This window comes from Lissotriton helveticus, chromosome 1_1, assembly GCF_964261635.1.
Source record: "Lissotriton helveticus chromosome 1_1, aLisHel1.1, whole genome shotgun sequence".
NCBI classification, from domain to species: domain Eukaryota; kingdom Metazoa; phylum Chordata; class Amphibia; order Caudata; family Salamandridae; genus Lissotriton; species Lissotriton helveticus.
The window spans coordinates 1,795,417,917-1,795,435,037 of NC_136057.1; the positions used below are offsets into that span (position 1 = coordinate 1,795,417,917).

Genomic DNA, 17,121 nt, shown 5'->3' on the forward strand with positions numbered 1-17,121 from the left:
CCCCCAGGATGGGCAGGGGGAAGCTTCAAAGGCCTGCCGCCTCTGTGAGCTTCTCCAGACCGTTTGCCAGCAACTGGCCCCTGCCAGTTCTGACCCCACTCTGGCGGGAAGACTGGCGGGAAACCCTTCGTCAGTTGCAAGGTCTCCTCCTTCAGGATGGGCAGGGGGAAGCTTCAAAGGCATGCCGTCTCTGTGAGCTTCTCCAGACCATTTGCTGCCCCCAGCAACTGGCCCCCACCGGTTCTGACCCCCACTCTGGCGGTAAACCCTACGTCAGGAAGGGGGTGTGCCAGCCTGTGCCAACCCCACCCCTTAGATGGGAGAGGCGAGGTGAAGCACGACCCCGGGCTCCGGCCATCTTGAAGATGGGGAGCCCTGCCCAATCCCAGCTAAGTTCCTGCCCCCCTCCCACAGGAGAGGAGCAGACTAGGGTGTGTACCCACCCGAGGACAGGGACCTATTGGTCCATGCCTTTGCCCTACCTGTAACGCCCGTAGATTCAGTATTTAGGGGCTTACTGAACCTTCCTTCCTCAGATCCCGATACGAAAAGAAGAAAGAAGATCAAGAAGAAGACCCGCAATGCAGCTGCTAGCAACAGGACCACACCCACTGACTTGGCCCCAGCCCTACCATCCTGTCGACCCTGGAACCTGCTCCTGCTAAATCCCGGCAACTCCTGCGGACAGCAACCTTGGACAACCCGGAGGACCTGCCTGCCTTGACCCTCTAACAGACTGGGATTCCCATGAGCAGAGGCTCTGCTCCCAACAGCAATACCACTGGTGGCAGCCAGGAACCGCGAATCCAGCCCACTCTGCACCCGCCAAGCCTGGCCTGTGCCGAGTGATCCAAGACCACGAGGACGCCCCCCGGCGACTGGGACACGATGTCCAGTGCCCAAAGACCATCCTCGACGACCCAGACGACGCCTGCAGTCTCAAAACCCGGGCCCCCACCAACCACGACCAGTCGAGGGTAAGATTTCCTGACACCCAAAGACACCCCTGCACCCGCGCCCCACGGCCCCCTGTGCCCTCCTTTGAGGTACTCACCTCTTCTCCAAGATCCCAACTTACCACTCGAAGTGGTGGTGGCACTTGAAGAATCTCCGTCCCAGAGTCTACAGCCTTTGTTCTCTTTTTACCTTTTCCGTTGAATAACATTGGGCGCCCAACGGCTCAAAAGCACCCTGCACCCAGCCGCCAGTGTGCCGCTGGAAGTGCAACTACTACCCTGCTCTACTTCCCCACTTGCCCTGAGTAAGTGACCAGGGGCTCAGCTCCCACAGCCGCGTGGCCTGCTTGCTTGCAGCCACCAACCGAAGGCCCACTCCCTTCCATTGAGTTGCATTGCGCCTACTCTCTCTGCACCCGGCTGCCCCTGTGCCGCTGAGGGTGTACCTACTGTAACTTTCCGACCCTGGGCGACCCCTGAGTCTATACCCAGAACCTTAACTTCACCAGTCGAGTACTCACCTGGAAACCTATAACTCACTTTCCTGCCATAGGATAACATTGACTGGTTTGACTCGAAGTTTTGAAACTCTAAATTATTCCTCTAAAATCCGCTGAGTAACGAAATCCGAGTTATTCACCTGGAATCAGGAGAGGAGCCAGTACTGTACCTTTCAGCCAGTACTGAAACCCAAAAGTGATTTTACCTATACTTACCGATAACCTGAATTTTCTCCCATAGGAAACCATTGACTGTTTTTCTCTGAAATTTCTTCTGTCTACTTTTGCAAATTGCAAATATTCTTTAAAAATCGTACCAAATACTGGCAAACGTTTATATCCCCTAGTTGCCAACAAGAGGTCCACTCTCTTCTGGCCCTTGGAGACTCTCAGGACACAGCACACAGCAAAGTCCTTCAGCCTCGACCTCCGCAGAACCAGCAAACTGCAGGCCAGCACCAGAACACACAGCAAGGGCAGTACGTCTACTCAGTTTCTACCGTTGATCTCCTTGGGCAGAGGTTCCTCTTGATTGTAGAAGTCTAATTTGCAGGGGTTTCAGATCGTACTTTTATACCCCAAAAGTCTTTGTTCTCCATGTGTGAGGGGTCCAGGATTAAGTCCCATCCAGTTCTGGGTGCCCTCTGCCAGGGCATGTCTTCTTCCTTTGTGAGGGGAGGCCAGGGCCATCAGACACACCACAGGAGGTAGAGCCAGCATTGTGGAAGGCAGGCACAGTCCTATTCAGGCCCAGGTGCAACTCCACCCACCACTCTAAGTGTAGATAGATCTATTCAGCCTAGGGCTGATTCCCCCAGCCTCCTGCAGCCACCCCCAGCCCCTGTCACTCACAAACCAGACAGTCAATACACAAACAGGCTGAGGCAGGAATATAGCCACTTTCTAAAAAGTGCTATTTTCAAACACGGAATTTAAAAACTATCTTTCCTAAAAAATGCTTTATTAAATTCTGAGTTCAGGGATACCAGACTTCATATGTCTATCTTGCCGCTATGGGAAGATATGCAGGTAAATATGATACACAGCATTCCCCATGTTAGGCTATCAGCAAGATAGCCTTTCAATAGTGAAAAACTAATTTGGCAGTATTTCACTATCAGGACATGTCACCCACACTAGTACATGTCCTGCCTTTCACATACACTGCACCCTGCCCAGGGGGGTCCCTTAGGCCTACCATAGGGATGTCCAATGTGTAAGAAAGGGTAAGGGTAAGGCCTGGTCAGTGTGTACACTGGCCAGGACAACATGGCAGTTCACAGACTGGGCAGGCAGGCCTGAGACATTATTTTAGGGCTACTCAGGTGGGTGGCACAATCAGTGCTGCAGGCCCACTAGTAGCATTTGAATAAACAGCCGTGGCACACTTAGTGCACTTTACTAGGGACCTTACAGGTAAAACAAATATGCCAATCATGGATAACCAATCACAGTAATAACAATTTACAGAGAGAGCATATGCACTTTAGCACTGATCAGCAGTGGTAACGTGCCCAGAGTCCTATTGCCAACAACCACAGGTCAGGAATAACAAAGGAGGAAGAAGCAAAAAGTTTGGAGATAACCCTGCAAAAAGGGCCATTTCCAACACTTTCTTCCTTTTCGGTCCTCCTTTCTCATCCTCACCTGCCTTGCGTAAAACAGCCTAACAATGGAGCTGATGCCCATGCACTTTCAGTCATGGGAGGAGTCACTATCTTTCGTGACTAGTGGTGGGTCTAACTCGTGGAGTTGCACTCTGCGGAATGACAAGTAGTTTCATAAATACTTAACGAAATTCCGACGAGGGTGGACAGTGGTTGGAAAATATGCGGCTCACACTGCAATTTGGCACCTGTAGCACAAGCCTTGCTGAAAATGGGGAAAAATGGCACCATGCGGCCGCGTGAGTTGTTTTTTTTGCCGCTAGAGTAGAAAATCTAATCCAGCTGCAGCAAATCTGATAGAACCGCAGCCCTCTTACCGTGACTGCTAGCCACCTCCTGTGTTACAAAATCACACTGGGGGCGCCAAATCGCGCTCCGCATCTTGCATTTTCTGGACCTCATGTAGAAAAGTGCCCATTTTTGCTTGGTAACCCCGCACTTTTTGTCTGATATCTGATGCACTTTGTGTGCGCCCTGGGTCCCTGCCGATCAGGTTCCCAGGGCTTGTGTTCTTTCCCAAAAGTGTACCTTTGTTTTCACAATTAGCACACCTCCGGCCCCCATGTAAGTCCCTTCTAAAAGGTACCACTGGTACCTAGTGCCTTGTGACCAGAGAGACCCTCTGAGACCTGCATCATGTATTGTGCCACCCTCAGAGACCCATCACCTTAACACCCACACACCGCCATTGCAGGCTGCGTGTTTTAGTGCAGATAAAACCAAAGAGTTGACATGGCACATACCGCTGTGTGCTATGCCCACAACCACGGACTGTGGCATAGGTAAGTCAACCCTCTAGCAGACCTCACAGCCTTCAGGCAGGGTGCACTATACCATAGGTGAGGGCATAGCTGCACAAGCAATATTTCCCTTCAGGGTCTATGCCATTCACATAAATTGTAAGTGCAGTGAAGTCTTATTGAGTGCATGGGTTGCTAGATTGTCATTATGAACTCCATAGCTCCATGATGGCTTTACTGAAAGCTGGGAAGTTTTGTACCAAACGTCTTAGCTAAATAAACCCACATTGATGCCAGTGTTGGATTTATTGAAAAATGCACCCAGGGTGCATCTCAAAGATGCCCCCTGAAAAACTACCAACTCCCTTGTGTCCATCTAACTGGTCTGCACCAGCCTGCCACACACAGAAATGGTTCTGACCCCTGAGTGGGATCCCTTGTGCTCTCGGGGATCTGGAACAAAGCCTGCTTGGGGTGGAGGTGCTATCCCCTGCCGCCAAGCAGGAACAGAAACCAGGGCGTTGACTCTCAAAGGTTTCCTACCCTTTGATATGCTAGCCAGGGCCTCCAGCTCGTGGAGATGCCCGCTTCTATGACCAAGCCCCACTTTAGGCAGCACGGTCGGGGGAACATTAGTAGTCAGGAGAGTTGTGTCCCCTCTCTGCCAAGGCCTCCCCTAAGATGCCCTGGACCAAGGTGACCCCCACCTTAGAAAATCCTCCATCTTTGATGGAAGGATCCTACCCAATCAAGTTAGAGGGATGCCTCCTCCCCAAAGGGAGGGGACGCTCAAAGGGTGTAGTCCCCCAAAAGGCAAGTCTCCATTGGCTACCAGCTGCTGGTACCTGTAACACCCCTAAATTCAGTATTTAGGGGCACCCCTGAACTTTGATTCTCAGATTACGACAACCTAAGAAGGACGGAAGAGCCATGCATCAGCGAAGAAGGATGACAGCAAGTGACTTGGCTCCCAGCTCTACTGGCCTTTCTCCGGCCTTAAGGACCTTGCTCACAGAAACCGGCATATCGCGCAGCCAGCAACCTCCAAGAACCCCAGAGACCTGAGCTGCCTTCGATAAATACACTTTTCTCCCGTAGATACCGGATTTGACCAAAAGAACCCACTTCAAGGACACTGAATCCAAGCGGATCTGCATCTCTTGCACCACTCTGCACCCGAAGCCCACAGCCCAAGTCTTAGTGAATACCCTGTCATGTGAACCCTCCCCAGCAGTCCTGACCTCGTCCCCATCAGTGGCTATACCCCCTGACATAGCCTGCAGCCTCTTCACGAAGGGTACCACCGACCGCAACCGGATCCAGCTTAGAAAATCCAACACTAAAAGGCACCCCTGCATCCTTCACTCCTGACTTTGGGGAGCACAGCTGACAGTGGATTGGTGTCTCCCAGCTATCCAACTTACCTGCCCAGCCGTTGGTTGCATTTGTCCAGCCCCTGGTCTGCGACTGCAGCCTCTTTATGAAACCGACGAGCTCCATTTGAAAGCATTGGGTGCCCAACGTTGATTTGCACCCTGCACCCGGCTGCCCCTGTGCTGCTGGTGATGTAGCTTTGATGCTGGTGTCGTGGGGCTGACCCTTGCATTTACACTGTGTTAAGTTGACATGAGCTTATTAGAAGTTTAAATGCCATTTTTTCTTTCTGCTGCCTTTTGCACACGGCACCCACTAGAATAAATGTTTAGAGTTTAGCAGAGTGTTTTGCTTCACACGAGAATAATGTTTTTCTATATTAGCAGCCTTGCTTGATAAGCTTTGTCTGAACAGTGAGTGCCGAGGCCTTCATTTCAACACAGTGGTTGTTGTTCGGACTAATCAGCGCACATTCTAGACATACTATATATGCAGCTGTGGCCACCTCTGATTTCGGCGCGTTTAATAAAGCACTGATTAGGCATGATCACACAAACTTGGAGAACATTTGCATGCTGAGAGCTGGTGCAGAATCTGATGTGATCCACTTCTGCTAAGTACCAGAGGTATGGGGCCGCCGTTGTAATCCCAAGAGACCTTCTGTAGATATAAAATAACCTACTAGCAAGGGAGGGTGAAATATAGGTATATTTTAAACCGGTTTCCATTTAGCATTATAATGTGCTTTCTCCCTTTGTATTTTATGGAATAGTAACTATGCTGATAATATTGTTGCTTATAATATGTCTTTTTGTATTAGCTAAGATACTACGCATGAGAACACGGCATTAGAAATAAATATTTCAAACTTGCACCTGTCTTCTTTTACTCCCATTTTTGGACTAGTTTGAGAGTATAACAAAAGAGTGTTCATGTGTTCCACATTGCCTGAGGTAATCTAAGTTCCATGTTCTGGGTTGTCTAATCATTGGTGTTATGGAAGAGCCAATGAGATACTGATGCTAGTCTGGTAGGGGATGTTGGGTACTAAGGTGAGCTTCGGCACACCCTAATTCACTGAGGTTCCAAGTCTCTATGCACAGTTCTGTATAGGAGCAGAATCCCTGCTACATGGCGCCCATTCGATGGTGGTCTTATTACATGACGCTTGAGTAGTACTTCAATCAGTCCTTAGCCCCTTTGCTATTGTTTCCGGATAACAGTGGTGTCGGACAAACCTACCTATAGTTACATAGATCTTTTCAAGCTTGAATCTTTCAAAATGGTTTCCTTTTGAATTGCTACCCAGTTGTGCTACTTTGTTTTACATTGTACCTTTTCTTCTCTGTGTCACTATGGCTAACGTTGACATACCGCAGCATAGTCTCATTGCGCTCCGCAATCATTTGCAGGCTTATAACGTTGGTTTGGAGGGCATGGCAGTTATTTTGGTGGTGAGTGCTGAGGTTGCATACCCGTTTGAAATTTTCTACTCATGGGTGACGTTTCCTGCAGCAGATGTGGCTACTCCGGTGTTTAACACTTGCCGTGCCCGTGGACACAGGAGATTCCGATTTCTGCATGGCAGCACCGTGTTTGGTTTGATGGCGCCCTTCCCCACAGTGTAACGGCAATTAGATTAGACATTCCGTGCGCTTCTTGGCCGGTTTTGGCTGGATTCACCCCGCATCCTCATGCGGGGCAAGTCGCCGTTGCTGAATTACGGACCCTGTATAACTCTGCTATCAGTGTTATTCGGGCCCTAGTTCAATATATAACCCGCAATTTCCAGGGCGGGGCCCCTGGTGTTGCGGCCCTTCCAGCTGGACCGAGCAGAATGAAGCTTAGTCCCGTTATGGTCAATGCGGTTATGGGCAAGCGTCCCCAGGATAAGGATGATATGCCTTTTTGGCTTGCCGAGAAGTTTGACCAGCTTGAAGCAGTTTTTTCTAATTTGACTCCTGTAGAAAAACACAGGATTCTTACAATTAGTTTACCTAAGGACTTGGTACCAGAAGCCGGTGACTGCGGGTCATGGGGTAGGATTTTTGCGGCAGTGTACACGAGGTGCTTCGGCACTCCGTCAATGGCTGTCCTTCCGACGGTCATTAAGCGTGTTCAGGATGAACACGGACCAGAGGCTGCGGTTGAGTCGGTTGACCGCACTACGATTAGTCGCCTGATAGATTTCAGGTTCCTGATCAACGCTCTCCTCGTTCTTTACAGGACACATCGGCCTCTTCGTCCGGTGGTGGAAGCGGCGGCAGAGGTCGGGGAGGCCAGCAGAGTCGCGACCAACCCCGCCCGTAAGACGGAAAAGGCGAGCAGGACGATTCTTCACAGTAAAGATCCCAGTTTCAGAAAAAGAAATTTGCCGCTTTAACAGCGAGATATGCCACAGATAGTGAGAACGCAGCTTCGGAATCTGACATGGGCGCTGACGTTGTTGGACAGCGCGGCGGAGATTACCATAGTACGAGAGGCCCTGCGTCCACTACTGAAGGTGACAGCGACTGACCAATATGTTGTTGTAAAGACGCTCCCCCTGATAGGCTTTTTGAAATTGTCCTTTTAATTGAAGGTGACATACAATGTACCATAAAAGGAGTATTTTGGAAAATCTTACAACTACCTATGACATTTTGTCAGCGGAGGCTGACTGGCCCCCACCTTTTGTTCTCACGGCTCCGAGAGGGGAGGAGGTGATCCTCCCTAGTTTCGCGCACACACTTGTCTAAGGAGCATGGGCTGAATTTTGCAGAAGAGTGGGCTAAGGCCCTTGCGCCGGCTTTGTACCGTACTCACTGTGGTTGGGATAAATCTTCCCCACACCACGAGATTCCCTTACGGTCTATGCCACAGCCTCAACCTCAATATCCTATACGGCGTGAAGCAAAGGCTTATATTGCGGAAATCCTTGAACAATTAAAATATCAAGGAGTGATTGAAACTTGTGTGTCACCGATGAATAACCCACTTTTACTGTGACCAAGCCTGACGGTTCGTACCGTTTGGTATTGGATTACCGGCATTTAAACTCACATTGCCATACCTGTGCAGTACAGAATACCCACGGATCTGCTTTAGTGGATGGTCTTGTGCGCTAAAGGTTTAAAACCACACTTGACATATCAAACGGTTTTTTTGCCCACAACTTGTCTGGTCTGTGTTCACAATGGAGCAGTTTTACAAGTGGTGGCAAACAACGCCAATTTAAACGCCTGTCCATGGGCTATAAAAATAGTCCGGGTGTGTTTGCTGCCCGCATTGTCTCTCTTTTGGAGAGAGTAGACCCAGATGCGTGTTCGTATGTGGATGACATCTATCTCACAGACGACGAAAATTGGGCGCATCTGTGTCACGTTGACCGCATTATTTGTAACTTTGCGGACTTCGGTTACAAATTCAACATTGCAACGTCTCACATTGCAGAGTACACAGTGTTGTTCCTGGGCTATGAGCTCAACAATGAAGGTCGAGGTTTAGCTCCTCACTTCTTGGAGAAATGCGCACAGCTGTGCGCTCCTGCAACACTGAAAAAATTACAGTCCTTGCTGGGATTTTTGAATTTCGGGTGTACATATATTGCCGAATATGCCCAGCGTATCAAGCCATTGTATGCTTTGATACAACCTACTTTTACCAAATTGTGCTGGCCTCCTGAACATTCAGCCATTCTCCAATCTTTGCAGGCTGATCCTCTAGAATCTAAATTCTTACTGACTCGTGATAACTACACCAACCTGGTTATAAGAATCATCCCTGGGGCGGTGGGTTTCACATACCTTACTTTTAACGAAGGTGACAGTGACTATCGCTTACAAGTCACACTTGTACACTTCGGCTGAAATGCGGTTTTCCACAGTGGAAAAAGTTTTGACAGCAGTGCAAATAGCGATTCTTAAGGAACGTGCACTGTCGCAGGGAAAACGCATGTTTGTTGTTACCCTGTATCCTGCACTAGAGGCAGTGACGAAAGCCAGTGTACCAAATTCTAAAGCTTTGCATCCATGGTGGATACAATGGGCTGCATCATTGACATCTCCGGATGTCACATTTATTTTTGATGCCTCCTTGCAGTCAAGTCACAAGAGTTTCTGTAGTATGAGTTTGTTCATCCTGCACCGTTGACTATGTGGCCTTTGGAGGATTTCAATAGTATCATTTACACTAATGGTTCAGCGCAAGTTGCGCATGGGTCTAAGCACGCATACGTTTCAGCTTGCGCCATTGTGGTAGGTACCATGGTGAATGATGAGTTCAAGTCCGATGTCGTACATACGCAGACATTAGGGGACTGTACCGCACAATTGGCAGGGCTCCGTGCTCCGATGCTTGCATTGGAGTACGCAGAACCTAGTGTGACTACTCTTATTGTGAGTGATTCTTACTACAGTGTCCAGTCTTACAATGAAAGCCTGTTCTTTTGGACTCAGAATGATTTTCGTGATTCCAAAGGTAGCACGATAAAACATAAAATGATTTGGGTTCGTGTGGCTGAACTTAAAGAGCAGCTGCCACTCGTGTACGTAATTCATACTCTTGGTCATCAACGTGTGGGAGTTCACGCTGTTGGCAATAGTTTGCCAATGAGGCCGTAAATACAGCAGTATCGACATATTTGGTTGCAGCAGTAACACGTTCCAAAAGTAAGATTGATGATGACATGTTGGCGGCTGTTGCCGCTACGGAGAAGGGAAATAAATATCCTAAGGGGTACCCTTCAAAGTATTCTTATCATTTAAGTCCTGATAAAGTTCCTTATGTGAAAATACCGGACGTTGGTGAAAGATTGATTCCCAACGCAGACAGCAGGTCCACACTGATTACAGCTGCCCACGAGGGTGTCGCGTCTGCGCATGCAGGCGTTTCGGCTACTGTATCTCAGTTACAACAACGTTTCTGGTGGCGGGGACTGTACAAACAGATGCGTGATTATGTCCTTCATTGTGACATTTGTCAGCAGATTAAGCCTTCGACTGCTACGCGTCCTCCCAAGACACAGTTGTACATTTCTAATAGACCACTTGGTTGTGTTTATTTAGATCACTGCGGTCCTTTTTCCGCTGATGCTGTGTATAAGTACATCTTAGTTGCAGTTGATTCTTGCACACGCTTTGTTTGGGTGTGGCCACACCGCAGCACTGATTCGCGAACTGTCATAGAGACTTGCGTATCTTTGTAGGAATTTTTGCCTGTGGCACCTTTCATTCGGATCAGGGTCCAGCATTCGCCTCTAAGGTGTACAAGGATGCCATGAGTTCGTTGGGGGTCTAAGTCAAGTTTTCGTCTCCATACAGACCTGAGGGTAATAGTGTTGTGGAACAAATGAACCGAGATTTAAAGCAGTCTTTGACAGCTAAGGTTATAGGCACTGGCAGGAACTGGCTGGCCCATCTCAATAGCGTACAACGTGCACTTAATAATCTCCCGAAAAGGTCTCTGGGTGGGCGGACCCCATACAAAATGCTCTTTGGCATCAAAATGTTCGTCCCGGACCTTAAAGGTCTAGACCAGGCGGCGGTTGCTGCCCCCTTTGACATAGATGAACATTGTCATGTTTTACAGAATCTACTAGAGACAAGAGACAGTCTTGCAAAGGAACACTTGCCCTCCACATCTGATGCTGCTTTGCAGATTCCGGTAGTTGGCAGGCTACCCTGAGTTGGAGAACTGGTTCGAGAGAAGATCGAAAACAAGAAAGAATTTGGTCCCTCATATCGAGCTCCAGTTCCTGTACTTGGAGTGCAGGGCACAAGAACAGTCATTTTACCACCACTTTCAGGTCGTAAGGAAAAAAGGTACATCTCCATTGACAATGTCAAACTACACAGAGTGGCCGATTCTTCTTAGTATGATACCAGCGGTCTCCTGTCCATCTTTTTTAAGACATTCAGTTTTGGCCCCGGCTCCTACTAACAGGCCTGACGTTGCCCTCGAGATGCCTGCAGTTTCCAGTCATTTATTGAGTTCTCCACCTGATGCTCATCTTGATGAGACTGAATATACTTACCCCACAGACTTATTGATGCCTGACTTGCAAACGTGTTTGGCTACAGAGTCCAGATTTTCATTTTACACTGACTCTCACACATCAAAGACCCCTTTAAAAATTTCTGTTTTTGCAACATGGTTTAAAAAACATTTTTTGATTTCCCCTTGGACCTACATTTGGTTGGTGCTTTTTTCAATTTACTGGTTCATGTCAATTGGATTTGTGGTGTATTTTTTCCGCCTTGTCAACGGACACAATGTTGAAGAGAGAACATGTATTCGACATATTAATGGAACATTGGCACCCCCTTCCTCATCACACAGATTGAAGAGGGACCTGGCTTTTATTAACATTACTGCTTGGCCCGTCTTAGATGGGATTGTGTGGGATGCTATTAGATTTCAAATCCACGGACCCACAGAGGTTATTAATGTCCCAAATGTCCTAAGGGTTTCTATGGGTGATGTGATTAATTAAAATATACGTTCTGATGATTGGGATGTTCGGGCCGTAGAAGATTTGTTTTCTAATTTGAATATTATGCTGCCTTTGATGCTGAAGATTTGTATTTAGATTCTTCAAATTATGGTGATATGTTTTCTTATCAACACTTTGGCAATCACTACCTACATAAGTGTAACACCAGGAGGTGTTAACTAATTAATATAGTTAATTATACACAATGGGAACATTGTCCCGCTCCTGTTGAAGGCAGCTCCCCTTCTCTTTTAAAGAGGTTCAATTACTTTACTGATTTTAATCAGTCAAATCCCAATGCATTTTTTTTAAAAATGATTGAGAAGTCCACTTCCAAGGTTAGACTGACCCACACAAAATTATTATATTCGAAGTCCTTTCTAGACCAATTGGCTGTTGGGGGCTATGAGCTGTGGAAGGATACTATTGATCTTAAATCTGTTTGGGGTTCTAAAAGTTGGCAAGTGTAAGGCACTGAGGCTTTGCATTGTGCATGTCTCATCCCGAACCATATGTTGTGTTGGAATTCTACAATTCCACAAACGACCTGCTTTGGATTGGCTACTACTAAAAAATTAAATGCTCCTTCTTTCCTGAATTGGAGGAATACTCCGGTTGGGATAATAATACCAATTTTTCAATTAGAGCATTACAGTCGCTGTTACTGAATTCTTCCTTTAACATATCCAGTTTGGATCTTAAGGGTTGGTTGCTGTGGCACAAAAGTGCAGATTCTTGCCAGAATAATTTTCTTGGTTTAGCTCAAGGCTATACACAGGTTAGAGAGGATCCCCGTTTTGAAAGTGGCCATTCTGTGACTACCTAGTCTGTAGGCAAATTATGTCAGAGTTGGCTCAAACATTCCACTTTAGCGTCAGTTAAGCTGCATTTATCTAAATTGACTGACGATGTTGATCTGAATGATTTTGTCAAGGGCCCGGCTTCCGGCAGATCCAAAAGGTGGATATATGCTATTTACAACAAAGTTTGGAAACTGTCCCAGGTTGAGGCTGCTTCCCGCATTAGAGCAATAGATCAAGCAAATTTAGAAAAAGTGCTAGCAGTTGTAGATAACAGCATTAACACGCATTCTTCCCACATTTACACATAAGATAATATTGTTTCTTCTGTTGTTGATATTGTGCAAGAGGATGTATCTGTTTTATACTATGGTCAAAATCAATTGCATTCCATTATGTAATGTGCATGGACTTCGCAGACGTTGAAGTCAGGAAAAGTGCGCTGGCACTACATGAATACCTCATCTTTGTTTGCCTCTTTAATTTGACTGAAAAGCAATGTTTTATGTCTATGAAGGATGCAACATTTTCTATGTTACATATTGAAAAGTTAGAACCGTTACCATTTTCTGTGGCTGAGACAAATTCTGCTGAGTGGCTTATCCACGGGTTAATAACTTTACCTTTCCCCCTGTTCAACTTCGAGGCCTGCATGAAGTTCTTCGCTTTTGGCAGATATGAGCACTTATCTTCATGAAGCTTGGTCATTACCATTTACCTATAGGTGCTTTAGGGAGGTAAAACAGGTTTATTTGAATCGAGAGGATTGCACTACAACACCAGATCACTCACTAATGTGTAGGAATATCCAATTGCAAGGCTCTTGTAATCAGAATGAGCCTATTTTAGCCTGTATTTTAAAAGGTACACTGGCACCTGCTATCATACCCACATTCACATTACTAGCAAACGGTAGTTATTTACTTTGAAACAATGAGGATTGTTGTGGGATGGTAGCCGGCATTCCTTACGTGGTTCCAGTCAGTGAACGTGTAGTCTGCTGTAAAAACGTAATGTTTCCTCCTCCACATGGGAAGCTCGATGTTTCCATCTGGCCGTCGATTCTGACCTTGAAAGCAGAGTTCAACAAGATGAGTCGCATAGGAGCTCTATTATCTCATAAAGAAGTCGCCCCCACATCTGCTCGTGAAACATTTGTCCTTCACGTGGCAAACACCCGCACGGAAGTGCACGCTTTATAAAATACGGATTTTCCCTTGCATTTCATTGAATTAATTCACACTATCTTTAATGCGTCCTCCACCACAGGGCTGGCTCACTTTTTTAAAGTTGTTAGCAGTGGCCTTGTGACTTCTTTTCAAACTATGGGCCAGATGTAGGTCACCAAATACTGGTCGTTACCGACCGGTATTTGGTTTGTGACATGTAGGGGACTTAAAATTTACCGATTCGGTAAATTTACCGTTTCGGTAAAATACTGATTCGGTAAATTTACCGAATCGGTAAATCTAGATGTAGGTGGCACTGTAAACAGTGCCTCAGGCCCTTAAGAATTAGTTATTTACCATCAAATACTATTTGATGGTAAATAACAAATTCCTGTGTACATGCACATCTGTGCATGTACACCTGTGCCATGTGGCACATATACATGCCCTAAGGGCATGTATGTGTGTCAAATGGCACACAAGCTTGAATCAGGGGTGCAACAGGATGTCAAAGTGACACCCTGCCCCTTGTCAATTCGGTAATTTTACCGATTCGGTAATTGCCATTTGGTTCCTATGGGCCTCAAAGCCCATAGGAATTAATGGCAATTACCGAATCGGTAAATACTGATTCGGTAATTACCGCATATTACTGATTCGTTAATTTATTCGGTAAAAATACCTACATAGCATTTACCGATTTGTAAATACCGAATCGGTAAAATTCGGTATTTATGAATCGGTACATAATAATTACCTACATCGGGCCCTTAATTTGGTGTGTTCCCGGCATTTTTTCATTAGATTTTTTTTCCAGCCTGTTTGGTGGATTTCCCTTAGTGCTCGCTTTGGTTGCAGGCGTACTTCTGTTTTGTTTTTTTCAAAATGGATGCACGTCCTGTGTTGCGAGAAGATCTGTCACGGCTGTTGCTGCTCCCCAACCGAATGCTTGAATATTATGGAGCGCTACAGCTACCTCTTGCTACATTGAGTGCAGCTTATGGATTATCGTTTTGATTTTCCTTTTTCACATGCATCCAGCCTGTCTTTCATTGCCTGAGTTGCGATTTCGACTGGGGCCTGGATTTGTGTCTCTGCAATACGGTGTCTCCCAACACGGATTATGATCAACTGATGAGCCCCTTAGTTGCTCATGAATTGCTTTGTTCTGGCAGAGGGATTATGGCCTTTGCAGCGATGCATGGCGTTCTGGGACGTTGGAATGTTTTTGCAGCGGCGCACGATTTCTTGGCACGCAGTTTCATTGAAGAAACACCGAGTTGCCCTCTGATGGTGCTAGAGGCTCTGGTTGTTGAGGAACATGTATGTTCCTTCCCATTGCTGAGTTGGATGGCTGAGATGTTTTCAGATGAGAACAGTGACTTCCTGTTGGAGGCTGTTGCGACATACTTTGCATATACATTGTTGGAGTGAGATGTGTCATCGCTTCTCTCTCTTCCATGGCCGAGATCACATGTTGGACGTCGGATTTTTTAATTTTTTTTTCTCGTCTTCATTGTTTTCAGCCCAGGGCTATCAACTTCCCTATGCCCGTGGCTAAAATTGCTTGATTTGAAGTACTTTCAATTTATGGAATTTGCTCCTGTTTTTTCATTGCGGCAATTTGAACTTGGTTCTGACTGTTGTTCTTGAATTCTGCTTTCCAAATTTGCCCCTTTCTTATCGTGCTCAGATCAAGGGAGGGTGTCGTGGGTCTGACCCTTGCATTTACACTGTGTTAAGTTGACATGAGCTTATTAGAAGTTTAAACGCCATTTGTCCTTTCTGCTGCCTTTTGCACATGGCACACACTATAATAAATGTTTAGAGTTTAGCAGAGTGTTTTGCTTCACACAAGAATAATGTTTGTCTATATTAGCAGCTTGCTTGGTAAGCTTTGTCTGAACAGTGAGTGCTGAGGCCTTCAAGGTTATTTCAACACAGTGGTTGTTGTTCGGACTGATCAGCGCACATTCTAGATATAACATTTATGCAGCTGTGCCCACCCCTGATTTTGGCACGTTTAATAATGCACTGCGTAGGCATGATCACACACACTTGGAGAACATTCACATGCTGAGAGCTGCTGCAGAATCTGATGTGATCCATCTCTACAAGAGACCTTCTGTAGATATAAAATAACCTACTAGCAAGGGAGGGTGAAATATAGGTATTTTTTAAACGTGTTTCCATTTAGCATTACAACATGCTTTCTCCCTTTGTATTTTATGGAATAGTAACTATGCTGATAATCTTGTTGCTTATAATATGTCTGCTTGTATTAGCTAAGATACTGCGCATGAGAACACTGCATTAGAATTAAATATTTCAAACTTGCACGTGTCTTCTTTTACTCCCTGTTTATGGTATGAGAGTATAACGAAAGAGTGTTCATGTGTTCCACATTGCCTGAGGTAATCTAAGTTCCATGTTCTGGGTTGTCTAATCATTGGTGTTATGGAAGTCGGGTAGGGGATGTTGGGTACTAAGGTGAGTTTTGGCACATCCTAATTCACTGAGGTTCCAAGTCTCTATGCACAGTTCTGTGTAGGAGCAGACTCCTTGCTACACTGGCTTGTGCCCCCCTGTGCTTTTTTTCAACCCCTGGGCTTTGCCATGAAACCACGGATTCTTACCTGCGAATCTGCACCTCTACGAGGTGCCCCTGTTCGGCATAGACTAACATTGGACGCCGCGACCTCTGCACCCAGCTGCCCCAGTGTCTCTGGGGGTGCAGTACCTACCTTAAACGGAACCTTGCCCGTGGTTGTCAAAAAACCCTGAAGACTGGGGAAGTAAGTCTGGTACTTACCCATTACTGCTCAACTTGTGTTTTCTCCTATAGGATTGCATTGTGATTTTTCCTTACAACCTTTCTTTTACAACTGCAAAGTCAACTGTATTTGACTGACCATACAAAAGCTATCTTGATACTGGAAAGCCTTTTTACTGCCTTGCAAAACAGCCTAAACTGCAATTCTGAAAAGTATTTCTACCTTTAAAACTGCAACTTTCATGAAACTAAGTGCTTCTTGATTCTATGATAAAATAACAAAATTATATTTTTTTATACAGACAATTGGTCTGGATTCAGTCTTTGAGTGTGTCCTGTCATTTCTTGTCTGAGCAATAAATACTTAACACAGCCCAATAATTAGCCTAACTGCTCAACCACGCTACCACAAATAGAGCTTTTATTATCTACGCAAGCCTTTGGGGATCCACTGGACTCTGTGCACATTATATCTCACTTTACTAAAGTATATACAGAGTCCGCTTACTACACCTCACGGTCAAAAAATTCTGCCACGCGGTGATTGGCGGAATTTGACACAATAATAAGACAAAAAATCTCCACCTGTATTGAATCAATCAGTGCTTGTACAGTCACTTAAGATTTACATCTCCCTCCCAGGAGAAAATGGATCAACAAACCAACATGA

At 46.1% G+C, this 17,121-nt stretch overlaps 1 protein-coding gene across 1 annotated transcript in view; it reads left to right on the top strand.

The window, feature by feature from the left end:
• The window catches only part of LOC144752864 (histone acetyltransferase p300-like), a 381,934-nt gene that overhangs the window by 168,256 nt on the left and 196,557 nt on the right, over nucleotides 1-17,121 (top strand). The window lies entirely within an intron of this gene.